At 37.5% G+C, this 18,007-nt stretch overlaps 1 long non-coding RNA gene across 1 annotated transcript in view; it reads right to left on the bottom strand.

The window, feature by feature from the left end:
- The window catches only part of LOC309849525, a 29,339-nt gene extending 13,285 nt beyond the window's left edge, over positions 1–16,054 (bottom strand). Inside the window, exons 1-2 of the long non-coding RNA XR_014303752.1 lie at positions 15,914–16,054; positions 554–752 (exon numbers count right to left, since the gene is read on the bottom strand). This is a non-coding gene — a long non-coding RNA (uncharacterized lncRNA). The remainder of the gene's footprint in view (positions 1–553; positions 753–15,913) is intronic.
- Positions 16,055–18,007: the final 1,953 nt, after the last annotated feature.

The following is an 18,007-nucleotide window of genomic DNA, read 5'->3' as shown; positions in this document are numbered from 1 at the left end:
GAATACCTGTCTTTGAAAAGGGCGTGACAGCATAGAGATTAAAATAGGGTAATGCACAGCCCTAACGCTTCTGATCTTAGACCGCTGGAAAAGAAGACAAGATCTCAGCACGCCTGTGTGTGCACATGTAGACAAACACATGGATGAATGCATGTGTTTCTGCGAGCACGTGCGCATGCACAAGCGCGTGCGCGCACGCGCGCGCGCACGCACACACACACACACACACACACACCATATCATACTAAAACAGAAACGTATTGGACTTTCCACAGCCATAGAGGGCCTTTCTGCTATCCTAGAACACAGGAGATGGAGAAAACATTTGGAGAAAGTCGTCTTAATTTCAATAAACTGCTACCCCACCCTCCTCTCCAATTGCCTCTTCCAACCCTTCAGAAATGCTCATTTTCCAGGATAGACAATACTAAGAATAATAAGGGGGCGGGGGAGCCTAAGAAAAGAAGGAGGATGTGGAGAGGAATACAGGAACAAAATACAGATACAAGTCATTTGTCGAAAACCAAACACAGACAACAAAACAGGTGATTACCACTTGCAATCCTGACTCTCTGCATTGGCCTCTTTGAATAGTGTTCTTTGCATTCTCAGCACTGAGCAGAGTAGCTTGCACATAATAAATATTTCAACCAGATTTGATGAGTAAATAAGAGATGTTCTGAAGCAGCATTTCGGATATTATTGGTCTCCATTTGAAAATGATTTGTGGTAATTGGGCCTTCCTGGATTTCCTGAAATGAAACAAATATGTGTAGTTTTCATACTAAGTTTAATCAAGGCAGGTCCTTTTGAAAATCTAATTAAATTAAATATTTGTTGAGTCATCACTATATACAGCTCATTCTGCTAGTTTCCACCAGAGGTTTGAAAATGAGACCTTGAGGGGTGCCTGAGTGGCTCAGTGGGTTAAAGCCTCTGCCTTTGGCTCAGGTCATGATCCCAGGGTCCTGGGATCAAGCACCACATTGGGCTCTCTGCTCAGCAGGGAGTCTGTTTCCTGCCCCCACCCCACCCCCCACGCCCGTCTGCCTCTCTGCCTACTTGTGATCTCTATCTGTCAAATAAATAAAATCCTATAAGAAAAAAAAAAAAAAAAAGGAGAATGAGACCTCAAGTAGTTGAATATCTACTATTTAATTAATTAAAATTTTAAATTAAGAAAATAAGTTTTTTAATTGGTCTAGGGAAGTAAAAATGTTATTTTCTCCCCACCATCCCATTCCAGAATCTATTCTAACAGTAAAACCATTGCTATCATCCCAGTATAGTATAGACTGAACGGGTAGATAATACAAACTGTTCTAAATAGTGCAAGAGAACTGGATTTCTTTATATTTAATAATATACAGTCATAGTTATTGGGACTTCATACATTTATTTACTCATTGTACAAGCATTTGTAAAATGCCTTGAGAGTTCCTAAAACTTACTACATTCAAAGCACAGGTGATATTTGATTATAATGCATTTTTATTTGTTTATAAATAAGGGGATTTTCATACCAGATATGGTATGAAATAATAAAGGGGGTTTGGAGACTGGTTTTTGGTGCTACATGTAAGGAACTTAGAAGTTGCCATGCCATACTAACAACATGTGAAAATATGAACCGACTTAAAAATCAACAGCTCTTTTTGGGTCCGTGAGAGAGATGAGGACACAGGGCAAATCACTGCACCCAAGACTGAAGAGACAAAAGTTAAATAGGGAGGCAAGGCAGAAGCACAAGAGCTGAAACACCAATGGGAACTAATGCTGGGGCAGGAGACCCTGCACGTTCATTAACAAATTGCAGGAGACTCAATGGGAACAAGTCTAAGAGTTACAAACTCCCATTTACACAGTCATAGGGGACTCCCTCCTCCACTTGTGACATTTACCTCCAGGAACTCAACCAGGTTCCCATAGTAAATAGCAGAGAAAACTTTCCTTGGGCCTCCAGTTGGGGGAAGGGAACGGGAGCCATCTTGAAATATACCAGAGCACTCCACTCTTCTTAACAAGCCCTGCCCTCAGGGGAAACTAGTTAATCAGTGCCTAATCTGATGAGGAGGAGGGGTATTATCAGAGTCTAACTGACCTAAGGGAAGGAAATACCCAACTCCAGGCCTCTAGACATTCTGTCTACAGAAAAGGGGAGGGAAAAAAAACGAGAAATTCTTGTGAATTTTATAGTCTAAAAGCATAGACTCGCTTAAAAGCTGAGATCTAATCACAGGACTATAGAATGATTCCTCTCCCCTCACACCTCACCACCACATAGCTAAAGGCCTATTTACAACAGGTCCGTGTACCCCGCACACCAAGTATAACAAAAGGCAAAAAAAAAAAAAAAAAAAGCACAATTTGAAGAGGCAGAGCAAACATCAGAGCCAGACATGGCAGGGATGTTGAAATTATCAGACTGGGAATTTAAAACAACTAGGATTAATATGCAAAGGGCTCTAATGATTAAAATAGCCAACATCTAAGAATAGATGGGTATTGTAAGCAGAGAGAGAGAGAACTCCTACAGAAGAACCAAAAAGAAGTGCTAAACATTAAACATACTGTAACTGAAATGAAGAAGCCCTTCAATGGGTTTATAAGTAGCCTGGACATACAGAAGGACAAAATCTCTGAGTTTGCAGTTATTTCAGTAGAAACCTTCAAAACTGAAAAGCAAAGAGAAGACTTTCTGAAGAAAATAGAACAGAATATCCAAGGACTGTGGGACAACTACAAAAGGTTTAACATATGGATAACAGTAACACCAAAAGAAGAAGAAAGAAAAAGAAACAGAAAAAAAAAAAATTGGAACAATAATGACTGAGAGTTTCCCCAAAGTAAAGTCAGACACCTACCCACAAACAAAAAAAGCTTAGAGAATACCATGCAGGATAAAAATCTATACCTATGCATATCATTGCTAAACTACAAAAAAATCAAAGATAGAAAGTCTTGAAAGAAAGCAGAAACCAATGAGACCTTACCTGTAGAGGAACAAAGATAAGAATTATATCCAACATCTCCTTCTAAACCAGGCAAGCATGAAGAAAGTGGACTGAAATAAAGTGTGGAGAGAAAAAAACCACCAACCTAGGATTCTGTATGCTGCAACATTATCCTTCAAAGGTGAGGAGATATAAAGACTTTCTCAAATAAACAAAAATTGATGGAATTTGTTGCCAGTAGACGTGCCTTGCAAGAAATGTCAAAAGAAATTCTTTGGAAAGAAGGAAAATAATATAGGTTAGAAACTCATATCTACATAAAGAAAGGAGAGCACTGAAGAAAGAATAAGTGAAGACAAAACAAAACAAATTCTCTTATTCTTAATTGATCTAACAGATAACAGTTTGTTCAAAATGATAGCAACAAAGTATCAATTGCATACCCTTATGTATGTCTTGTGTACATACATGTTTCTAAATGTTCATGTGTAAGTGAAATGAATAATAGCAATGATACAAGGGGCAGAGGGGAAGAATTAGGACTGTTTTGTTATTATTATAAGGTATTCACACTGTCTATGAAGTGGTATATCATTACTCAGAAGTAGAGTTGGATTGGGTGCCTGGGTGGCTCAGCCGGTTAGGTGTCCAACTCTTGATTTTTGCTCAGGTCAACATCTCAGGGTCTTGAGATCCAGCCCGAGCCCCATATAGACTCTGTGCTCAGCACAAGGTCTGCTTGAGACTCTCTGTCTTCCTCTGCCCCTGCCCCTCATTCAAGTGCATTCTAAATAAATAAATATATTTTTTTAAAAAGTAGACTTGGATTAATTATAAATGTATATTGAGAACCCTAAAACAACCACTGAAAAAAATTTACAAGAGCTGTAACTGATACATGAAGAAAAGAAAGAAAATAAACTTTCATAGAATGTTCAACTAAAATCAGAGAAGACAGTAAAAGAGTGGAACAAAAAATAGGAACAAATAACAAGAGCAACAAATAGAAAAAAAATAGAAAACGGTAATAACAAAGAAAAAGGTAGATATTAGTCGAACTGTATCAGGTAAAAGGTAGTTCTTACATTGTTAGTGTTTAGTTTATTAAGAAAAAGGTCAAGGAATGGCTAAAAATAACATGTCCTCACATATTTACCATATAATCTCCTTTCTCTTCAGCTTATTTGAGTGCCAAAGAAATAGGACTTATGAAAATATAAAGAATAAGGCCTATTTAAAAATCAGTTTTAACAAAAGGAACACTAGTCCTTTTGATTATTCAGAATCTCCTAAAGTATGTTATTTGAAGATGTCTTCCCACATATAAAGGGCAGTTCACAAGAAAGGGCTTACATGGTCAAATCAGTTTGGGATTTGTTGCATTCTATTAATTCCTTAAATACACATGAGCAGATCAAAAAGTCTGAAAAGTCCCATGGTAAAGAAAGTTTAGTTAGTCAAATATTTCCCAAGTTTTGGAAAGTGTGAGCAAACTTTGGCAAAGAATGTGACCTCGTAACTCAAAATTTTTTTAAATTTTGAAAGGTGATTGAGCAGAATTAGCTTAGGATGAATATGATCCGTGTCTACGCCCACAGTCTCTGTCATTTCTGCCTCTTTTATACAAAAGGCCCAGCCCCTCCCTACATGTACACGTCAGTTGCCTTCTCCTTTTACTTTGTCAAGGACTTGATCCCTACATCATCTATTTTCTAGCGATGCTTTCCTCTATTAAGATGTTGATCCATTCATTACAAAAACGTTCTTTTATAACTCCCATTTTGGAAAAAGAATTACTTGAAAATGTCAAGTTGACACCTATTTCATTACTCCCTATTACAGTAAAATTCTTGGAAATTTCTATTTTCAATATTCCATCTTCACTCTTCAACCTCTTCTAATCTGGCTTTCCTCCACATCACACTACTGATAACATTCTTGTCGAGCTCTCACAATTCCGTGCTGCCAAACTCTGTAGATGCTTTTCCATTCTTAGTTCACATGGAACATTCCATAAAACTGGCCACTCCTTCCTTGAAGCACTATCCTTTAATTCTGCAGCATCATACTCTTCTGTTTTTCACCGTATCTCATCTCTGACACCTTTGATGACTTTATGGCAACCCCCTGATCTAAAAAGTTATAATTCCCAGGTTCAGATCAAGTTTTGTTTCTCTAGCCTCTTAGAACACTTCGTTCATTTCCACAGCTTTAAATAACACATATGCTTAGTTTATAATTGCCAAATGTATAGCTCTAGCTGCTAATTCTATTCTGAGTGCTAATTTTTATAGCTAGCTGCCGATTGACATTTCAGCATATATACCACATGCGTCTCCAATGGGGTGGTATAGAAAACTTGCTTTCCTACTCCATCCCGACTTCTAATTCTGTATTACCTCTTGCAGTAAAGGGCACCTCCCTCCACCTAGTTACTCAAGACATAGGACAGAGCCTTCCTCATTCTGTCCTTTATCCCTCACATCTAAGTCTTTAACAAGACCCATCAATTTTTCCCTCCGATATTTGTCTTGAATCTGTCCACTTCACTCCATCTCCATTTCTACCATCTGTGTTCAAGCCAGCATCTTCTCTTGCCTGACCTATTGCAATAGCTTCCTAGAGGATCTCTTTGTTGAGCCTCCTGCTCCTTTCCAATCAATAACCCCTCGTAGCAGTGACTTTTTAAAAATGTAAATCCGGTTGCATCAGTCCACATCCCACTGCTCAAAATCCTTCAATGGCTTCCCAGTGAACTCGGAGTAAAGTGCAGTGGACAAGATCTGGTTCATGTAGGCCTTGTCTTGGTCCATTTGCCCCATTTCTCACCTGTATTGGCTATTCTGGTTTCTGTCCTCTTCCTATAAGCATGCCCAGTTCTTCCCCTCTTGCTCTTTTTTCTAACTGCATTGCTCTTTCCCAATTTTCCATAAAGCTCACTTTTTTTTCATATATTAACTCAAATGGCAATTCTAAGAGTCCATCCCTGCGAATCCTATCTAAAGTTGCCAGCACTCTCACGAGATTCTATCACACTTCCAAGTGTCTTTCTGAGCTGCAAATGATCTGTGTTGATTGTGTTTATTATAAGGGGGTGATGGTGGTTAAACTGGGTAAGACTTAGTATCATTTGCCTTCTCTCCGCACAGGCCCCACCCACATTCCTGAAGACCGAGCTCTTTTACATCTACTTGACCACTGCGATCCTGATGCCCAAAGCAATTGTGACACAAAACAGCTGAATTAGTAAACAAATAAAGACTCATAAAATGTGTGATTATTTTTCAGTATCCCCTAAAGGTATCCCATTGAATTTCAATGGAAAGTGGGTCTAGGGAGGTCAGTCCACTTTTGAACAAGAAAACCTAATTAAAAGTGCAATGTGGAGCTTCTAAGGTATCCCTTGCATACTTGAGGTTTAAGCATGAAAATAATTCATTGCCAATTTTTGCAAGCAATTTCAGGTAAAAGAAATACCTCATTGCACCCATATCTCCTTTTCAAACTGCAGTTCCCAATATCTTCAAGTAAAAAAAATCCTAGACTCCAAAAACCCATTCCTCTCTGCTAGGTTTTTTCAATGCACATCTTCCTTTCACTAAAATGTAATTTAGACTTTGGCCACTTGGAGGCACTTTTGCTCTTTTATAGGTACTCCTTAAAAATGCCAGGTGCCTTTCAAAAAGGCAAGAATTAATTTCCCTAAAAATGTTACGTTCTTAATTCTGACATTTTTAACTCTCCAACTCCTACAATTCAAATGAGCTGTTTCTAATCCATGAAACTGACATTACTAACTCATGGCATAATCTTCTTCGACTTGCCGTTACAACTCTGTCTTCTGTCAGCTTTCTCATTAAGAGATCACAGCACTCTCCGTTTTAGGCTAATTCACAGCTAGGGCAAGTATTAGAATCATGCCAGAGAATTTTCAAAAAGTGCATTTCTGAGCCCCACTCTATCTATTCAGATCCAACTCCCAGGGGTGTAGCATTAGGTTATGAGTTTTTAAAAAGCTCTCTGAGTGCTTCTGATACACTCTTGCATGAGAACAAAGCCCAATATTGTCACCCTGCCATATATATTTCAGATACACGTGTGTGAATGTATATCATATTCAAATTCAGATACATATATCTGAAAAAACTGCCTTGAAGAGACAAAAATCGGGATATCCTTAGGAATCTCCATAGGAAGCATGGGCATTTCTTTGAAGCAGAGTCAGCAAAAGACTGCCCTCAAAGGTCGCCACCCAAATTCTTCAGCCAGAACTATCTGCCATCCCTACACGTCCTTTGTCAAGGTTCTCTTTCCCAACGTGAGAAATCAGACTGGCCTGATGGGGATCCACAGCCACCTCGGAAGCTGGAGAACGGCGCCTGGGGAACACGTGGGTGGACTGGCGGCTTGGCGAGTCCAGCGGACAGACAGGACTAGCATCTGTTTCTTGCCATCTTCTGTCTATACTGCACCATATTCCCTCTGCTCTGAATAGGTAAATATGCCAGCTGCATTCCCATTCCAGTAACAACAATGCCATTAGCTCCCTTTGTCGGGCAAGCTTCTAAGTATTAGTGAACATATAGTCGTTTTTCCTGCAAGAGCGTAAGCAGGAGAGCTGTATTTTGATTGTGCGTCTTTTTATCCCACGCCTCGGAAGTCGCCTCAACTCAAGAAACAACAGAAGAGCGTCATCTTCAATTCATTTCTCTTTGAATCTGGGTTTCATCCTGACAAAAGTGTGAGGAAAAAGTGTGTGTGTGTGTGTGTGTGTGTGTGTGTGTGTGTGTGTGTAGGTTCCATATTTTTCTAATACAGAAGTAATAATGACATCGTGCAATCAGACCAAGATAGTGGGATGTGCTGTGCTTTGGAATAAAAGTGACAGGGGCGCCTGGGTGGCTCAGTGGGTTAAGCCTTTGCCTTCCGCTCGGGCCATGATCCCAGCGTCTTAGGATCGAGCCCCACATGGGGCTCTCTGCTCAGCGGAGAAACTGCCTCCTCTTCTTTCTCTCTCTGCCTACTTGTGATTTCTGTCTGTCAAATAGATAAATAAAATCTTAAAAAGAAAAAAACAATAAAACATTAGCTATTGTATGTATATTTGTCAATTCTGTTGCTTCAGCACAATATCTGAGTTTCCTTACCTGTAAAATGAACACTATGGAGCAAGCAGTTCCACTTTTGGAACTGCTTGCTGCATAGATAAAAGATGATGTGTGAAAACTGCTTAGCACAGTAACTGCTCAATAAATTTCATCTTTAGTTATTATTCTTAGTTATTGCCATTGTTATTTTTGTTATTTTTATCAATGTATAAATCATTTTGCTATTAGCCTTTTAGCTTTGGATTAAGATAAAAATCTTACACGCTTTACAACACTCTCTGTAACAGCACTGAGCAGGTGTATGCTAATGTCTACACCACCGACATTGATACTAGATTTCTAAATCTGGTAATACGTTACACAGAGAGCCAGGGTAAACTTAAAGATAGTAATAATCGTGTCTCAAAATTGAATCACCTGATTCTTCCCTACTGGATCCTTTTCTGGACTTTGCTCTTCAACCACTAGAGGGAAGACAAGTACAGTGAAAAATCAGTATTAGGCCCGCAGTACTTTCTTGGTTTGCTCTTTGAATGTGGGTAGAAGCTGTGTTTTTCAAACATGTTGGCTTCTAGCAACCAAGGAAGAGGGTAGAATATATATGTTTAATACCTAAAGTCACAAATTTCAGTTAAAATACCATGTGCTTATTTTAACTTCATGGGTTCAGAGAATTAATAACAACAATAATAACAATAATAATAATAACACAATAATGTTACATTATGTCATTATGTTATAATAATATTAAGTATAACATAATAAATGTTATATTATATATTATATTATATTATATTATATTTATTATGTTACTATTATCTTATCATAACATAATGTTATATTAAAAATAATAACAATAATAACAACTCAATGACACATGCATAATTCTTTTTTAGTTTAGAAGAGAATTAAACAGTCTATGAGTCATTAGAACGGAGGCAGAAGCACACCGTGGTATCATAGTGAGAATACCATGAGCCTAGGGTTCCATAAAAGAGCCATTTTACCCATTAGGTGCTGTCGGCACGGTACTGGGTTTATGAATTTTCCAAGATACAAGGAAAATATGTGAGATTGTAAAAAAAAAAAAATTGACTCTCAACCTTGAAATTCAAGCTGCTTTTTAATTTATACATACACACATGCACACAAGTTAACAAACCAAACATAGGACAACAAAAATCTGCTGGAATTTAAACTGAATATCACTAATAAATCTTTTTAAAATTGCCATCTTTACAAAACTAAATCTTACAATCCAAGAATTTGATATTGTTTGGGTTTCCTTTAATTCCTAAAAGATGTTTTATAATTTTCTACATAGAGTTCTTGCACATATTTAGAGTTAGGCATTTGGATTTTTTATACTCCTTTAAATAGTATCTTGTTCTTAAATTTTAATTTCTAACTGTTATTGGTATATATTCATACAATTATTTCTATACCCTGGCTGTAATCAGTAAGCTTGCCAAATTCTTTATTTAGTTGATACTAATTATGTGTAAAATCTCCTGAATTTTCTGTACATAGGATTATGTCTTCTGCAAACAATGTCAGTTTCATTTCCTATTTTGCTGATATTATCTTTTTTTTCCTTTTCTTACTGCATTGCTGGGGACCTCCAGCATACTAGCAAATGAAACAGTGACAGTAACATGCTAGCTTTGTTCCTGATGTGAATGGAGAAGTTTTTCATCTTTCACCATTATATATAATATTTGCTAAAGGTTAAACAATTTTATTAATCTTTTTAATATAGCAACTTAGACTTTATTAATCCCTGTGTGTTTCCTCTATTCAATTAATCTTTTCCTGCTAATCTATGGTGTTCTTCTTTTTATCTTCTTTGGATTTAATTTGCTGGGGGGTGTTTTCTAATTCTAACATTGAAATGAAAGCATCATTCATTTTTAGACTCTTTAAATACATGTATATAGGACTTTCCTTTTTAAAAAAATTTTTAACATTTTATTTTTAAGTAATCTCTACACCCAAAGTGGAGTCCCAGCTCACAAGCCCAAGATCAAGAGTCACGTGTTCCACCAACTGAGACAGCCAAGCCCCCCAATTAGGAATTTCACCATAAATTTCCAATAACTATGGAAAGTCAGTTGGAAATAATCAATTTTAATTATTCAAACTGATTTCTGAAATTCTGAAATTAAATTCTTTAGTAGTTTTTTATAATATTGTGTAGATTAAAGTCATTCTTCTAAGTCCATAGATCTTGCCTTTCCTAATTCTATATGGCTATTCTCTTCTTTAGTGTATGATATTCCAACTCAAAACACACTTGATTCACTTGCTACAACTCTTACTTTGGAACATTCGATGGCATGGCCAAGTCTGGAGCCAACCCTGCTCCACAATAAGCAGAACACTTGATCCTCTGTTACCTTCTGAAATCCCATCCTGTCTATGAAACCTTTCCTCACTATTGTGGCTTTGTTTTAGGGGTTTGTTTTGTATTTCTATGTGTCCTACTCTAGGAAAGATCAGGATTCTGAATGTTTTAAAGAAGTTAATTCCAATCAATTCCTCCTTGGTTATCAGGTTTGTAAGGTAATGTGAACCATGATTTCCATTTACAATAATGCCAATTTTGCTTTAATTTTGAGGCTCTGTTATTTGGACCCTGTTGAATAGTGAGATGAATTTTCTATTAATGCTAACTTTTCCACCACAGAAGCCAAAACCAGATGAAGTAAAATGGTAACTCTCATACAAAATGGCAGATATATTATTTGGAGTGTGGCATGTCCACAGCAACTTTTTAGCTTGGTTTTGTTTCATGGTGACAGCCGGGCACTGACCTGGCCAGTCCTGTTGAAAACGCATGCTTAAGATCACGGTGCAGACAGGATGTGAGACGGTGAATGAGTCAGCACACACCCACAAACTCCTTTAAGAAAACAACTACTGGCATTCTGAGCTGGTATTAATCATCACAGTAGATGGAAAGCCTATAAAAAGCGACTTCTTTCAGATGCCAGCAGAGAACAGGTTACCAAAGAACTGTAATGGCCAAAACTTTTGACGGAATGATTAAAGGGGAACGCACTTAGTACAACTCTAAATAAGGAGAATTATCCATAGCTGGTAGTTTCTGGAAGCCATAATTCCTTGGGAACAACCCAAATCTTTGGTTTCAATGGAATTTGTCCAAGTATCTTTCTTCCAAACTTAACTGTTGTCAAAAAATCACAGAACCTTTTTCATGGTTCCTAAGGCAGATGAATATCATCATCCCCTGATTGCCCAACATTTTCTGGAGTAAACCAGTCATCATATATTCTTTGGCGACGAGAACTGCCCTGCCCAAGTTATAGGCGTTTAACACATACACAGACCATCCCTCACTTATCCTTTTGACTTATCCTTATCCATTTGACTTTACAATGGTACAGAAGTTATATGAATTCGGTAGAGACAATACGTCAAATTTAGAATCTTTATCTTTTTCCAGGCTCATGAAATGTGATAGATACTTTCTCACAATGCCGGGCAGCAGCGCCAAGTCCCACCCAACCCCCAGTCAGCTACACAATCATAAGAGTCAACAACCAATACACTTATAACCGTTCGGTTTTTCACTTTCAGTACAGGATCCAATAATTTTCATGAGATGTTCAACGCATTATTATAAAATAGTTTTTGTGTTAGTTGGTTTTGCTCAACTGTAGAAAAATGGAATTGTCTGCACACATTTAAGGTAGGTTAATCTAAGCTATGATGTTTGGTGGGTTAAGTGTATTAAATGCATTTTCGACTTACAATGGGTTTATTGAGATGTAACCACATGGTAAATCCAAGAAAATCTTACAATAAATTGGTATTGAGTTATACATTTTATAACAAATTAATCTATGCTATTACATGAACGGTTAAAAAACAAAAGTGAGGGATGCCTGGGTGGCTCAGTTGGTTACACCGCTGCCTTTAGCTCAGGTCATGATCCCGGGGTCCTAGGATAGAGTCTTGCATTGGGCTCCTTGCTCAGCGGGGAGCCTGCTTCTCTTGCTGCCTCTGCCTGCGGCACTGTCTGTTTGTGTGTGCTCTCTCTCTCTCTCTCTCTCACTCTCTCTCTCTCTCTGACCAATAAATAAATAAATAAATAAGTGAGATATTCACAAGAAAATATTTTATAATGGTGGTAAAGGTTAGAACCCTTTTAAAAGACTACTTGTAAAAAATAAATAAATAAAAGACTACTTGTGCTACATGAGATTATCACTCAAGGTAAAAAAAAAATTATTGGGCTACCTGGGTGGCTCATTTGGTTGAACATCCAACTCTTGATTTCAGTTCAGATCATCATCTCGGGTTCTTGAGCCCTACGTTGGCCTCTGCACTCAGAGGGAATCTGCTTCAGATTCTCTCTCTCTCCTTCTGCTCCTACTCTCTCTCTCTCTCTCTCTCTCAAAAATCAATAAATAAATCTTTAAAAAAAATATTGGCACATAGTTATCCAGAGCAGTTATTTTCTATAATGAGATCACACGACATTAACAAATTTCTTAGTGATAATTATAAAGCAAATACTTCTACAATAATGATCACCACAAACTCAGAATGATCTAATCCTGAGGCCATTTACAACATCTATTCAATGTATAGCAAGTAAATAAAAGAAGTTGAAAACAAAAAATTGTGAATACCCAAATGTTAATAGACATTTTATTTTCCTTCTTTTTATTTTGAAAACCTTGAAATCAACAGAAAAGTAAAAACAGTAAAAGTCACATTCATATGCCCTTTGTCTGGATTTCTTAATGTTAACTTTTTGCTGTATTTATTTCTCTTGTAATATGGGAGGTGGGGGATGTTCTGAAACATTTGAGAATTCCTTGCAGATATCGTGACATTTCTTCCCTAAGCACCTTAGTGGACGTCTTCTAAGAACAAAGGTCTTCTGCTACGTCACAATACAATTAATTCACTCAGGAACTATGACACAAAGACAATGCCATTATCGAATAGACAGTCTAGTTTCAAATTTTCCCAATTATCAAATGTCCTTTGCTGCTCATTTGTCATTTATTTTTCCTCTCTAGGTTACAATCAAGGATCTCACGTTGCAGTTAATTGTCATGTCTCTTTAATCTGGGAGAGCTCCCCAACCATTTTTGTTGTTTATGACATTGATATATTTTTTAAGATTCAAACAAGTTGTTTTCCAGAATGTTCTACAATTTGGGTTTTTCAAATGATTAGGTTCAGTTTAAACACTCTGAACACGAGTGCAATATAGATAAAATTGTGTCCTTTTCCGTGCATCAACAATTGCTATCAGTTTCTCCCATTGTACTTTTGTGCCCTACAGTCAACCTTTGCTATTACTCATCTCCTGAACCACCCAGGGGCTATTTTCTCCTGGCCTCTGCTAACACAGTCTTCCTTTAAGGAAAGCTTTCTCTACCGCATCGATAAGGCTGCCAGGAGCTGCACCAAATTATCAATGACCTGGAGATGAGGGACGTCATAATCCCCATCTTCACCGACAAGCAGGACCTGCCTGATGCCATGAATCCCCACGAGATCCAGGAGAAACTGAACCTGACCTGGATTCGGGACAGGAACTGGTATGTGTAGCTCTCCTGTGCCACCTCAGGGGATGGACTCTATGAGGGGCTCACATGGTTAACCTGTAGCTATAAATCTCCACTTATCCCCCAGAAGGAGAGAAATCAAAAACAAATTCATAGGATTATTGTCACCATCATCTTTTTTTTTAATTTAAATTAATTTTTTTTCAGTGTTCTAAAACTCATTGTTTATGCACCGCACCCAGTGCTCCATGCAATACGTGCCCTCCATAATACCCACCACCAGGCTCACCTAAACCTGCACCCCTCTCCCCTCCCAAACCCTCAGTTTGTTTCTCAGAGCCCAGTCTCTCATGGCTCGTCTCCCCTCCGATTTCCCCCAACTCACTTCTCCTCTCCATCTCCCAATGTCTTCCAAGTTATTCCTTATGCTCCACAAGTAAGTGAAACCATAACCATCACCTCTTTCAATGGCCACTTTCTCTTCTTTTGAATTTGAACTCTGGAGTTAGTGTTGTACAGTTTAAGGGTTTCCTTTTTTTTTTGTTTCTCTTTTTTTTTTCTTTTTTCCTCTCTTTTTCTTTTTGCTTTGCGTTACAATGCTCTGATCTGACAATTGACATGAACACAAAGTTCTAGATGCTCTTATTGACTTCCAGCAAATGGGATGGGGGAAATACAGCAGTTTTTGGTAAAGTCCTTTATAATAATGGTTTGATTTTTTAAATTTTGAGACAATCTTTTTTGCAACAACACAACAATTTGTGCTGTTTTGCTGCAACACAAGCAGCCCAAGAGGAAGAGGGAGAGGCAGACTCCCCGAGGAGCAGAGAGCCAGATGCGGGGCTCGATCCCAGGACTCTGGTATCATGACTTGAGCCAAAAGCAGACCCTTAACGACTGGGCCACCCAGGTGCCCCTATTTTTCTTTTTTAAGCAAACATTTTCAGTTTACTAGATGAAACGACTTGCAACATGGTCTGCATGAATGCGAGATAAGCCATCTACAGCAAGTGAAAAGGAAACGGGACAAAAAGGGAAGAAAAAAAGCATACACTGCAAACAGGAGTTTTCCAACTACCCAATGTTTTTGTTTGTTCATTTTTCAAATATCATCACCATAAAAATTTCTTACACTTCTCCAGCCTTCCTATATATAGAGATATATATATGCCTATAGCTTTCTAAAATCCACTCAGTGCTTCATCATAATGAATTACTTTATTGCTCCCCTTATATCAATACTAGTCTTTTTTTTTTTTCTTTGAGACAGAGGAAGAAAGAGGGAGAGTAAGGTGCGGGGCGGGGGGGGCAGAGGGAGAAGGAGGGACAGAAAATCTTAAGCAGGCTTCATGCGCAGGCACAGAGCCCAACACGGGGCTCAATCTCATGACCCTGGGAGCATGACCTGAGCCAAAATCAAGAGTCAGATGCTCAACTGACTGAGTGACCCAAGCGCCCCTATGAATACTAATCTTATAGCAATCATATATACCTTGTAATCCTGCTAGATCGTTACTCCATTGACAACAGCAAGTATGGACCTTGAATTCTCCACATCTGGATTGTATTTCCCACAGAGCTTATCAGAATCCAGAGAAAGTAATAGAGTAATTTTGTGGGCCTTGGTGAACGAGTGAATTAAAATTACCTTACAAAAAAAAAAAAAAAATCCATCCTATTTAATTGCCCCACTGTCTAAGAACTCATCCAAGAAAACAATGTTTTCAGTTTACCCCCCCCAGAGGGTCATATAAGTCCCCAGAGATTTTTTCTACCTCTCTATATAACTATACTTTTTAAAAAATTTAAATTCTCTAGGAAATTTTTCAGAAATTAAGACTGGAGAAAAAAATTCCAATTTAAAAAGGGCCTCCTAGGGGCACCTGGGTGGCTCAGTGGGTTAAAGCCTCTGCCTTCGGCTCAGGTCATGATCCCAGGGTCCTGGGATCGAGCCCCACATCGGGCTCTCTGCTCCACGCAGAGTCTGCTTCCCCCTCTCTCTCTGCCTGCCTTTCTGCCTACTTGTGATCTCTGTCAAGTGAATAAATAAAATCTTTAAAATAAATAGATAAATAAAAAGAGCCTCCTTTTTCTTCAAAATAGTATTTCCTATTTAAAAAAAAATAGGTCAGTTGACTTGAAAATAATCACAATAAAAATAATAAAAAATGGAGACAAACAGAATATATGCTATCTCAAGTAATTGCAGTGTTTATTTTTTATTACTTCGTACAAAAAAATTTCCAGAAAACCCAAGGCTTTATAGTTCCACATATTATACTCTGTTTGGCTTTAGGCTTACCTTTGTTTTAGTGTGGAGCATATTTTCCAATGGTAAATACTTCTTCTTTATGTCTTCAGGCTCATTAATGTCTAGCACTAACGTACGTCATCACAGCTGAGAAAATGCAGAAGGTTCTGGTTTCAGGCCTTGCTCTGTCGTGGTTTCTTGTTGCTAGGAGCACACAGAAACACCGCTGGCTGCTGCAGATTCTCTTGTTCGTGTATAACTAAATATGGGTGAATTTTCTTAAAAGAAAAAATATGTCTAACAAATGTTTATTTTTTAAAAATTATTTGCATTATTGTCCAATTGCTAAAAGATCGATCAAACCATAACACAACTGATCTTCAAAGTTTAGCTCTGACAAGCCATAGATGTTTATCAAAGTCGTATATAATCCTGGGACATGGTTTATGTCAGGAAAACAACTGCTGATTGAACCTGCCATTAAGTGGATTAACCCACACTTAAAACAGTAACAAGTCTTAGGATTTTAACACCTTTTCAGGCTCATTGAGGTAGAAGATGTTCTGCGGTCTTGTAAAATCGGGAAACATTAAGAGATACAACATTAGACAAATACCAAAATACAGAACTTTTCAAAGACTTTACTTGATGTTATTTTGAGTTGTGGATCTACAGAAATGGAATCAAGGATTTCCTACTCCTAAAAGTGAATTGGAGTAATTTACGATGACTACAGAAGACATAGATTAAAACACAAGCATATTTGCAAGGAATCTGACAGTCAGGGTCATTAAAATGCAGAGCTGGAGGCAGACAACCTAAATTTTTCTCTTATCTGTCAGTAATCAGCTGTGTGAACTCGATAAGGCCTTAGGCAAAGGACCTTCATCCCCATGCCTCAGTTTCCAATTTGTAAAACAAAGGTAAAAACCCAAGGTTATTGGGGCCCCGTGGGTGCCTCAGTCTGTTAAGCATCTGCCTTCGGCTCAGGTCACGATCCCACGGACCTGGATCCAGACCTGAGTCCCTCTGCCTGCCACTCCCCCTGCTTGTGCTCTCTCTCTGTCTCTCACAAATAAATAAATAAAATCTTTAAGGAATCTATTTTTTTAAAGAAAGAACTGCTGTAGGATACATAACTGTTGAATCACTGTCTTCTAATCAAATATAACACCTTATGGTAATTATACTTCAATCAATCTATTCATAATAAATTTGCCATATAAACTGAAAAGCACTCTATGAATATGAATTGATATTCCATTTTCGTTATAATATCGCACATATGTTTCCTTGAAGATTTACAGTCTTTGCTTTCTCTGATTAGACGTTCTATTCTGGGAGTCCTCATTGGTACGAGATGAAGTAAGCCTCCATCTAATACAGCCGTGTAACTCCAGGACCAGGCCATCCACCTAACTATATGACTATGTTTGAAAGTCCTTCTAATTTTCAATTTTAAAGAAATCTTTCAGATATGGAACACAAATATAAATTTACTTGTGTTTTGACACGATGGAAAGATAAACCAAAAGCTATTTAAAAATGGTACTATGGGGAAAGAAACAGGAATAGAAATGGAATGTCTGTATATATATTTATACTGGAACCCTGGAAATATTTTATGTAATAAAAAAAATAATTATTTCTGAAATAAAAAGCTAAGCATTTTTTGAAAGTCATAAAATGGGAAAAAAAGAATCTAATTGCATATCAAGTTTTGACTCAACACAGAGAAGTATTATTTCAAGTGACTTTAAAATGCAATACTTTTTGAGTCTATCATGAGTGAGATATATCGTAGGGATAAAAATTACCAAATAAATCATAAACTGCATTCAGTAGCTTTATTGTTAATGATAACATTGGTATTATTCTTTTGAGGTTATTACATGTTTATGGTATAGGATAAATCAAATAAGTAATTATGTACATATCATGTCTCCAAGATTTTTAGTAACAGAAAATGTGAGAAGAAAAGTATAGAGCCAAGTAAAATAATATATAGTAATCATATATTTGAAATGGAAATATCATTATGGACTCTTGATTTTTCTTTTTCTGAAAAAATTTGTATTCTCATTGTTATGGACTTAATGTTTCCCCCCAAAACTCATGTGTTGAAGCCCTAATCCCCAACATGGT

This window comes from Mustela nivalis (assembly GCF_964662115.1).
Source record: "Mustela nivalis genome assembly, chromosome: 16".
In the NCBI taxonomy this organism is placed as follows: domain Eukaryota; kingdom Metazoa; phylum Chordata; class Mammalia; order Carnivora; family Mustelidae; genus Mustela; species Mustela nivalis.
This window is presented reverse-complemented; position numbering and strand designations above follow the sequence as displayed.